The 9,697-nt window shown below is 41.0% G+C and overlaps 1 pseudogene; it reads right to left on the bottom strand.

The window, feature by feature from the left end:
- Positions 1-651: 651 nt before the first annotated feature.
- Positions 652-4,024, bottom strand: LOC102847095 (annotated as a pseudogene).
- Positions 4,025-9,697: the final 5,673 nt, after the last annotated feature.

The following is a 9,697-nucleotide window of genomic DNA, read 5'->3' as shown; positions in this document are numbered from 1 at the left end:
AGGTCCTCCTCAGTTTCAGCAAGCAGGGTTGTGTCATCTGCATAACGCAGATTGTTGATAGATCTTCCACCAATCCTGACACCACATTTCTCCTCATAGAGCCCAGCCTCCCGGATGATCTGTTCTGCATACAGGTTGAAAAGGTATGGAGACAGGACACATCCCTGGTGTACGCCCTTCCCAATTTTGAACCATGCAGTGTTTCTTTGCTCTGTTCTGACTACTGCCTCTTGGTTCAAGTATAAGTTTCGCATTAGCACAATCAAGTGTTCTGGAATTCCCATTCTTCTCAGAGTCATCCACAGTTTGTTATGGTCCACACAGACAAACGCTTTTGCATAGTCAATGAAGCACAGATACACATTCCTCTGGTACTCCCTGCTTCCAGCCAATATCCATCTAACATTAGCTACAGTATCCCTAGTACCATGGCCCCTTCTAAACCCAGCCTGGACTTCTGGCAGTTCTCTGCTGATGTGCTGTTCCGGTCGTTTTTGGATAATCTTCAGCAGAATCTTGCATCGTTGCTTCCGTAGTAGCGTTTAATTTTTAGCTTGAGCTAGGGTAAAGTTTTATAATTTATAATCTTTTATAATCTTATATTCTAAGTCAATATGAGATATAAGTAGAAATGTGAAGTGTACTTGAAAATTAGTTTCCATCTGTCATGTCTAATCCAGCCTCCTCCTCATCTACGTGAGCCTTTTTCAGTCAGTAGGTGGATACCTGGTCCGGTCCAGATACACAAGCTGTCAGCACTTTCTAAAGAGGTGACTTTGAATTTGCTCTTACACATCTAAAGGAGAGGAATAATAGGGTGGATACACAGAGTTTCTGGAAACCTCTAAACTGTCTTCCTCGCCAATCTTTTGTATATTTTGGAAGGCCATGGTGTAGTGATAAATTCTAAAAATATATTCTTTTATGTCTTTTATTTTCTGCTTTTGAAAGTTGTCAATCGTTTCCCCAGGCGACATCTTGTTTGGGTGTCATCCATTGCAGCTCTCTGTCATCCTGGTCCAGCCGGTGGAGTAACGTGGCAGTCAGGTGGGTTTTGCTGGTGTGTCCGCTCTAACTGGGTTAACTGCTTAGCTTCTCAATTCCTTGCTGTTAATGTGGCTTTGACATGCTCCCATTTGAGTTCTACAATTGTTCCATAAGCTTTCAAAGGTTCAACCACTTTGGCTTCAAGTATTTGAACCTCCGCTTGCTAAAGAGCAGCAATATCAGTCAAAGACTGAGGTGTATCTGGTCCAAGCCATAGTCTTTTCAATAACTTGCTATGCATCTTTAAGCTGGAAATGAGTAAAGATGACAGAGGAAGCATCAATGCCTTTGAGCTGTGGTGTTGGAGAAGAATATTTGCTATTTCATGGACTGCCAGGAGAATAAATACATATATATCCTGGAGAAAGTAAAAGCAGGATGTTCCTTGGAAGCAGGAATGTAAAAAACTCCATCTCACATACTTTGGATATGTTATCAGAGGAAGCTAGTCTTTGGAAAAGTCAGTACAGCTCCTTACTGCTTTCTTCTCCAACACCACAATTCAAAGGTATTAATTCCTCTTGTCATCCTTATTCATTGTCCAGCCTTTGGTATGAATTACATCTCAACATTAAGAAAACAAAAATTCCCACAACACGGCAAATAGGCAGCATCATGATAGGTGGAGAAAGGATTGAAGTTGTTCATCAATTATTTCATCTTGCTGAGGTGAATAATCAGGCACCCTTATTATTAGCAGTCAGGAAATCAGGAGACGTATTCAGCTGGGTAAGTCCACCATCAGAGATAGCTTTTTCCTTTTTTTTTATTTTTAGCACACAGTAATCAATATAATTGACTACACTAACATAGCAGGACTTTATGAGAAGGAATGTGACATCAAGATTGGAGGAAGACTCATTAACAACCAACGCTATTCATTGAATCCATATTCAATATGGATTGAAGCTTAACAAACAAGAAGACAAAGATTCTCACTACTGGGCCAATTGGCAGCACCAAGACAGATGGAGAAGAGATTGAGGCTTGCTGAAACTGAAGAAGATCTAAAGTACTTGCTGCAGAATATCAGGTTTCTCCTTGGAGGCTAGGATTTTGAAGCTCTCTGTCTCACATATTTTGGGGATGTAACCAGGAGAGACCAATCCTTGGAGAAGGACATCATGCTTGGAAGGGTGGAGGGACAGCACAGGACAGGAAGACCCTTTATGAGATAGATTGATACAGTTACTGAAGCAATGAGGGTTGGTGTGTCAAAATGAGTAAGACTGGCTCAGGACAGCACAGGGTTCAGAGCTGCTGTACATAGGATCGCTATGGGTCACAAGCGACTCAAAAGCACATAACAGCAGCAGGATATGTGGGGAAATAAAAAACATTTGTCAGGCAAAAACAAGAAAACATCATTTTTATTGACTTTACCAAGTATTTTAGTAATTGGTTTTAATGAGAAATGGTCACATGGCACTATGAAAGCAGCTGCCTAGAATTAATTGCCAAGTATTGCATTGTTTCCTGTGAAATAAAGACATTATCAACTTATATATAAAGATGGAAGGGAGTAAGAAAACTTTAACTAAAAGCTGTATTTCTTTAAAGCCCATTAAGAAAAGGCCTTTGAAAGAAGTAAATGAAAATCATTAGATAATGTTTTGAGATACTAACATGCCATGGGAAAACAACAGTTCTCAGAGACTTCTGAGAACAACATTCTGCAGTGTAGGGAAACAAATAGACATTTTAGAAGTCTTGAGCTCAGAATGGTTTTGTTTGAGATAATGAAAGAAAGGAGCTAACAAAATAATTGCATGATATGATTTGTAGCAGAATTCTGCTGGTATTCATTATTTTATTACTGCTAGTTAAAGAAGACAGATGCTAAGTTTTAGCCCATCTTATAATTGTGATTTCTTTAATGATGTTCTTCTTGGGTTTACTTGGAACCATAAAAGAGGAAAGGGACAGGCTGACTTTAAAGGCTTACAGCAATAATTAATATTTGGAATGAATTTTCTTTGCAGCAATTTGATAAAACAATATATCCAGTTAGTGTTCATATGGGGGGGGCAAGGTCCTGTGGCAAATCAAGGCACTCCAGGCCGGGCAGGGCGCTGAGCTTCATATGCAGGACACACTTTGAAGACAGAGTGTGAGATTTGCCACAACACACATGGTCAGTTGACCATGAAGTATGTATCAGCCAGATCTGCATTATTTAGGCAAAATGGAGGAGTAAGGTGGAACATGTTTATATACATTGTGAACCTTAAAAATTATACCTGTCGTTTCTCTGCAAACTAATTCTTCAGTCAGAGCTGTTGTACATAGAGTTGCTTTGAGTCACAGGAGACTCAAAGGCACATAACAACAACATAAAATATCTCTAAAATGATACACAAGAAACTGAGAACTTTGTTTTAGGGAATAGAATAAGGATGTCAGATGAAGAGTGATATATTAATCTTTCTTTAACTTTACACACTTGAGTGCTGCCAAACTTTACCATGAATATATGTATACACACAAATACCTATGTTTTTCTTTTGTTTTAAAGATTTTTTTAAATTGGTTTTGTTTTACATCTAAAACTTCAACTGAAACTTTTATTGTTGTACAGAGTAAAGTAAGGACACATTTTCCCAAATGACTGACATTTATCCCAACACTGTGTGCTAATCCGTTTTTTCCTTCACTGATGGTACGATGGTGTGGCACGATGATCTTTCAAGTATGGCTTTTCTTCCCACTGCACTTGACTCTGCCATGTGGACAGGCAAGAATATGGGAATACAGCGTGCTCACCTATCCACAAGAGGATTGGCTAGCTCACCATTCCACAAGGAGATTGGCCATTCTCTACATTCTACAAGGGCTGGCTAGACAATAAACTTGAGTGATTACAGCAGCACAGAATCTCTCTCACCATCAGCAAGGGAGAAATAGGGTCACAGTGGATGTTCTTCAGGACCAGACATTCATACAGCCAGCTAGACTTACAGCAGCAACAGTCATTCATGGCTGAAGCTGAGAACCAGAGAATCAACAAGAGATGGGACTACTAGCTGCCCCACAATGGACAGAACCAGAGTTAAGCTAAGAGCCATTGCCTAAGTTCATTGGATAGATTAGGGGTCAGGGTGGGTTTGGCAAATAAATATTGGCAGGACTGAAAACTCTTTAACACTGGTCTAAAGCCAGGAGGTTCAGGGCTGAGATGCCAGCGAGTAATTTCAGAACCTGTCCTAACTGCATGCTAATTCTAACTTGGATTAATGTTTGACTTCTCCAATGTGGTTCTGTGTGGTCTGTGAGCTATTACATCAGATTCTTGACCCAGTAAAATAGTAAGATTGGTGTTGAGACTAGAAAGAGGTGTGGGAGTATGGAGGACATATCTGACGTCATAGGAATTGGTTTTGTGTTGTTAATGCTGTTGATGGGAGCAATTCCCCTTTGTGAGGTTGGTAAGGGTCAGATATGCCTGTCCACATGTGGATTTTGCTCTTTTTACAAACAGTTAAGAGCCCGGCTGCTAATTGTAAAGTCCATGGTTCAAATCTACCAGTGGCTCCACAGGATGAAAAAACCCTAGATGTCTGTTCGTGTGAAGATTCCAACAAACCAAAAATCCACTGCCATTGAGCCAATTTTCACCATATCAACCCAAAGACTGTAGATCTTTATGGAAACAAACTGATAGATCTTTCTCCTGTAAGACAGTTTGTGGATTTGAGTTTCCAACCTTTTGCTTATTGGATGAATTCTTTAACCATTACACCTTTGTTGTTGTGGCTGTTAGGTGCCATAAAGTTGAGTACAACTCATAACCTTCTGAAGAGCAGATATGAACGCAGTCCTATCCTGTGCTACCTTCACACTTCCTGACACACAAAAGCCCATTGCAGCAGTCACTGGGTCAGTCCACCTGGTTAAGGGACTTCCACTCATTTTCCAATCCTCCATCCTTCTAAGCATCATGTCACCCTCCTAGAAAAATCCCCAAAGTATGTGAGCCAAAACCTCATCACCTTTGCCTCCAGCTGATCCCTCTCCAAAACATATTTATTTGTTCTTTTGGCAGCCTATGGAATGTTCAGGACTCTTTTCCAAAACCACAACTCAAAGGCATCAATTCTTCTTCTGTCATCTCTGTTCATTGTCCAGCTCTCAGATGCATAGCAAATAACTAAAACGACCATGGCCTCAATCAAGCACACCTTAGCCTTCAAAATGACCTCATTACTCCTCAATAAATTGAGGACATCCCTAACTGCAGATGTTACCAATGCAATACATCTCCTCATTTTCTAACTGCTGGTACCAAGAGTGTTAATTGTGGATCCAAGTAAAATGAAGTTGTAGACAGTTTCAATCTCTTCTCCATTCACTATGATGTTTTCTATATGCCCTGTAGTAAGAATCTTTGTTTTCTTGACATTGAGATGTAATCCATATTGAAAGCTGCATTCCTTGATCCTCTACAATAAATAAGTGCAAGTTCTCCTCACTTTCAATAAGCAAGGTTATGTCATATTCATGATGCACGTTATTGATGAGTCTCCCCTCAATCCTTCTGCCAAATTCTTCTTCATAGAGTCCAACTTCTTGAGTAATTTGCTCAGCATACAGATAGAACAGGTATGGAGTGAAAATACAATCCTGATGCACTCCCTTCTTTGTTATTAACCATGCAGTGTTCTCTTGCTCTTCGTTTTAAACCATGCAGTGTTCTCCTGCTCTGTTCGTACAACATTCCTACAAGGCTATTAAAAACTCCATGGGCTGATGTATATAACAAGTACTTTTGAAGACCACAGACTGGATCAGGCACACCTTAGTCGCTAGACTGACATCTTTGCTGCTCAGTATTCTAGTCCCTGACAGCAGATTTACCTAATGCAATTTGTCTTTTATTTCTTGACTGCTGGTGCAAAGAGTGTAGACTGTGGAGCCAAGCAAGCTATAACTGTTAACAACCTCAATCTCTTTTCCATCTATCATGGTGCTGCCAATAATGACTAAGAAAGTCATACTGAAAGATAAACTTCACACAAATTTATAGGGCAGAAGTTCAAAGGAAGTCTCAGGCCAAAATTAATGTTATCAACAGAGCTGTGTTCCCTTTTAGAAACTCCAGGAGAAAGGCCCTTATTGATGAAGATAAATTACTAATGGGCAAAAGAAAAAAAAAACCCTCCAAGGGCTAGTTTTACTATGTAATATGGGCTCACCATGTGTTGTGTGTAGGGCACACAACAGCACCATTGGCCTGTACCTTGAGGGGAGAGGGAAGGAAGGCCCTCTCTTTCTTCTACCATCATATCATTAATATTAAGAAACACTGCCCACAACTTAACTGCTTATCTAAGTTTTCAGTCCTGCTCTTGGATATCCAATTGTGTGCTTAACAAGCACACACTTGAACTCACACAATCATTTCCTAAGAAATCGCCTCAGAACCAGCCTATAGTTAGATTGTTCATCCCCCATTTAAAAAGCTGCCTCTATACAGCTCTCCATTTTGGGGATGTGACCAAAGCTCATAAGAATACATTCAAGTGTAGTTTTTTATAAGAATAAGGACCATTTCTAGAGCTCCTGGGTGGATTTGAGCCTTTTTCTTCTTTCTATTATACTTACAAGACAAGATATCACTCTATTTCACATGTCCCTCTATCAAAGTTCTAGCTCAGTGGCTGGATTGTGCCACTGAGAAATAACGCTCACATTCCGTATGATTCATCTATAACTGTAACAACTACTGGAAGAGCATAGCAGCAGTAAGGGGGAGCATGTGTTTCTGGTAGAATTGCAGGCTTGATTCTACATCACTGAACAACCTTATGATTGCAAAGCAATTGACAATGCTAGATGACCAGAATAAAACATGTGACATATACATTTAAATGTGCTACAAGCAATTAAATTGGAAGTTTTGCGTGAGACACCAAGAGATAAAATACGTCAGATAACAATGCAAGTCATGAGAGAGACCCAGATGAGGATTTTCAATGCAGGTCATGGGGATTACAATGCATGCTAAAGATACAAAACAGTTCAAGCATTCTCCATCAGGACCCCATTGGGGGGAGGAAGACAGGGGTGTCATCGAATTGGAACCACCCCATAGCTGACACTCCAGTGGGTCTTCAGTGTCAGTAACGTGCACAGGAGGAGATTTCCCATCGTTCTCCCACAGAACAGCTCGTGGATTCAAACAGCATTTCCTTTGGGATCGCTGTGTAGCTGCTTAGCACCATCCTAAAAAGACATCTGTTGGGGAGACAATGTCCAGCAGCTCAGATTTAAATTGAAGACATCTATTGGGGAAGGCAATAGCCAGCAGCTCACTGCCAGTCCAGTGAGAGCAGGCAGAGTACCTTGCTCTTGCTCTTACTCAGTACTCCATTCCTATCAGAGTTTATAAATCTAAAAAGTGACTTTGATTTGTGGAAAGATGCTGTGGGGTTGGGACAAAGGCAGATGCCAGTGAAGCCTGGAAGCAGAGTCTTTGGTGTGATGAAAAAATGTGAAGTGTTCACTCACAAGTAAGCACTTCCCTTGCTTAGTGGGTAATCCAACATTGATAGGAACTTCAAAGAGCCTTAAAGAGAGCTCGGGAGGTGCCTCCACATTTATGAGGGAGACCATGAACAGGCGTTGTGGCTCAGCTCGCGATGCTGACAGAGGTTGGTGGAATGAATTCACCGGCCACTCCAAGGGAGAAAGAGAAGACAGTCTGCTCTTGTGAGTCGGGTGGTGAAGTTCTCCTCCGTCTTACAGAATCATTGTGAGTCATAAATGACCAGACAGCAGTGGCTTTTGGGTTAGACCCTGAAAATGAACAACTGTCTCATGATAGTACCAAACAAGTGTGAATTTTGGGTACCACTCTTCCCTGCTTCCTTCCTTGCATTGCATATCAGCCACCATGGGCTCAGGTGGCACGATTATCAAACTTAGAAGCAGGATAACACTGAGTGGGTTTGAACTGACAACCTTTTAGCCCAGCAGTCAGCACACACTAAGCTGCTCAGGAGCCCTTAAAGTTCCCTGTGTATTTTAGTTGCTGTCTAGTTAATTTCAATTTATAGAGACTCCTACTCTACAGAATAGAAATTCCATGGTTCCTTTGAGATGAGGGGAAAAAATTCAGGTGGCTACTTACGCCCTCCTTTGCAGCTTAATTAAGATCAATCTTCAGAAAAGGACATTATGCTAGGAAAGGGAATGGGGCAAGAGAAAAAGAAGACTCACAACAAGATGGATATATAACATGAGAGAGGTTAGAGACCATTACATTGAGTGAACTAAGTCTCATGCGGACAAAAACTACAAAATATCATTATTGCAAAAATAGAAGGATAACTAGCAAGATGTGTATAAAAGTCCAAAGAGGGAAGAGGAGGGAGGGAGAAGCTGAAGATGGACAGGGGAAATCACAGTTGCAGAGTTTGGTGGGCAGAGGGAGGGGGTGAAGGAATTAGAAGAGATCCAGTTGTTGTTGTTATGTCCCATAGAGTTGTCTGTGGCTCAGTAGGACCCTGAAAAGACTGAGCAATAATGGGCATTGTTGTTGTTGTTAAGTGGTTAAGTGTCATTGAGTCGTAGACAATTCATAGTGACCCTATGAATAAAACACCTGAACACTAGTATAACTGTCATCATTTCTCCAAGTTCATAGAGTTCCAGAAGCAAGCTATTTTGGAAGTGTATGCCACTCCTGCTTCCAAGCATGTTTTAATCAGGGAACTTCACCAAACACTGTCCACCAGGGGAGATTATCACATTTGACACATCAGAGTCACAGTGTTTAGCGTCACAGCAACCATGAGTTACCTCTGTACAGCAAATGGACAGAACAGTGCTATATCACTTAGAAGATTGTTTGACCAAACATTCTACCCTAATCCTCACCAGAACCAGAAAACAAACCTCTGTAGAATCCAGCAGCTCCAGACAACTTCCCAAACTGGATTCCAGCCCCATAGTGGTGACTGCATAAAATAGGAGGCTGCATAAAACCAACTCACACTCTACGGCAAGTAAACATTCCATCCTAATACTCACCAAAACCAGAAAACAAACTTCTGTAGAATCCAGCTACTCCAGACAACTTGGTATGAGGCTGGGATGTTGTTGCTGTTGTTGTTATGTGCCATCGAGTTGCTTGCAACTCATAGCAGCCCATGTACAAGAGCTCTAAACGCTGTTCTATCCCGTGCCAACCTAGCCATCTCAAATGCACTCATTCCTACCACTCCACTCACAGAATCGCTCCATCTCCTTGTATACTGCCATATAGAAATTTCATTTTCATATCTATTTTATTTCCATCTTTCTGATGCATAGTCTATAGGGAGTTGTACTGCTGACCCAAAGATGGCATCTCTCTGGTAGTTTGAATCCACCAGCAGTTTCTCGAGAGAAAGATGAGCAATCTCCTCCCTGATGATTTGCAGCCTCCAAAACCCACCTGATAGTCAACTGCGGGTTATTTCCCACTGTACAGCAATGAGTTAAGTTTGAATTCAGGCCATAGAGTTCAGAAGAATGAGTGATGTCATACTTTATAGGTTCCAAAGTGCACAGCACCAGAGTCTCACTCAGATTAAATACTCAAGACATTTAACCTTAGAGAGTCATCTGGTGCAACTAACTGAACATTCTTAAGAAATCAAGAGGAAAT

Source organism: Elephantulus edwardii, unplaced genomic scaffold (assembly GCF_000299155.1).
Source record: "Elephantulus edwardii isolate Elephantulus edwardi_28Jun2011 unplaced genomic scaffold, EleEdw1.0 scaffold00002, whole genome shotgun sequence".
NCBI lineage: Eukaryota > Metazoa > Chordata > Mammalia > Macroscelidea > Macroscelididae > Elephantulus > Elephantulus edwardii.
Note: the sequence above shows the minus strand (reverse complement) of the source record. Positions and strands in the feature narration are given on the sequence as shown.